The sequence below is a fragment of the Suricata suricatta genome, unplaced genomic scaffold (genome assembly GCF_006229205.1).
Source record: "Suricata suricatta isolate VVHF042 unplaced genomic scaffold, meerkat_22Aug2017_6uvM2_HiC HiC_scaffold_51095, whole genome shotgun sequence".
Taxonomy (NCBI): Eukaryota; Metazoa; Chordata; class Mammalia; order Carnivora; family Herpestidae; genus Suricata; species Suricata suricatta.
This window is the reverse complement of record NW_021899429.1, coordinates 1-596: the sequence shown is the minus strand read 5'-3', so window position 1 is coordinate 596 and position 596 is coordinate 1. Positions and strand designations below refer to the sequence as shown.

At 59.4% G+C, this 596-nt stretch overlaps 1 long non-coding RNA gene across 1 annotated transcript; it reads left to right on the top strand.

The window, feature by feature from the left end:
- Positions 1 to 24: 24 nt before the first annotated feature.
- On the top strand, positions 25 to 596 carry LOC115285191. Its single transcript, XR_003905441.1, has 3 exons — positions 25 to 189; positions 284 to 381; positions 524 to 596. It is a non-coding gene; the product is annotated as an uncharacterized LOC115285191 (long non-coding RNA).

The following is a 596-nucleotide window of genomic DNA, read 5'->3' as shown; positions in this document are numbered from 1 at the left end:
GTGAAGGAAAGCAGGGCCAGGTGACCCCAATTGGGGTCTGGTCAAGTCAACGTCGATCAAGGACTTACGACAGAGACGGGAGCCAAACCAAAGCTGTCATATCAATGAAGACAGAGCCAAGGCCAGGGGCGCTGTCAAAGGAGGGTGGTGGGGCAGGACCAGGTTGCAGGCGTAGATGTCAGTGCTCAGGTAGGCCTCTGGTGATCTGTATATGTCTGGCTTTCCCTGGCAGCTGCCCTTGGCCTACCCCTAGCCCTCCACCTTCTCTTACCTGTCCTCCCAGGTGATCGGAGGTGCTGGACTGGACGTGGATTTCACGCTGGAGAGCCCTCAGGGCGTGCTGCTGGTCAGCGAGTCCCGCAAGGCAGATGGGTTGCACACGTGAGTTCAGTCCCACTGCCTGCCTGGGTTCGGTTTCAGCCCTGCCCCTCCCCAGCGGCCTCAGGTTACCGCCTTCCCTGCCTCTCAAAGTCCGGCTGGTGGGCCACTCAGGGTCAGGTGTGTCTGTATGTCTTTCTTCCAGGGTGGAGCCCACGGAGGCCGGGGACTACAAGCTGTGCTTTGACAACTCCTTCAGCACAATCTCAGAGAAGCTG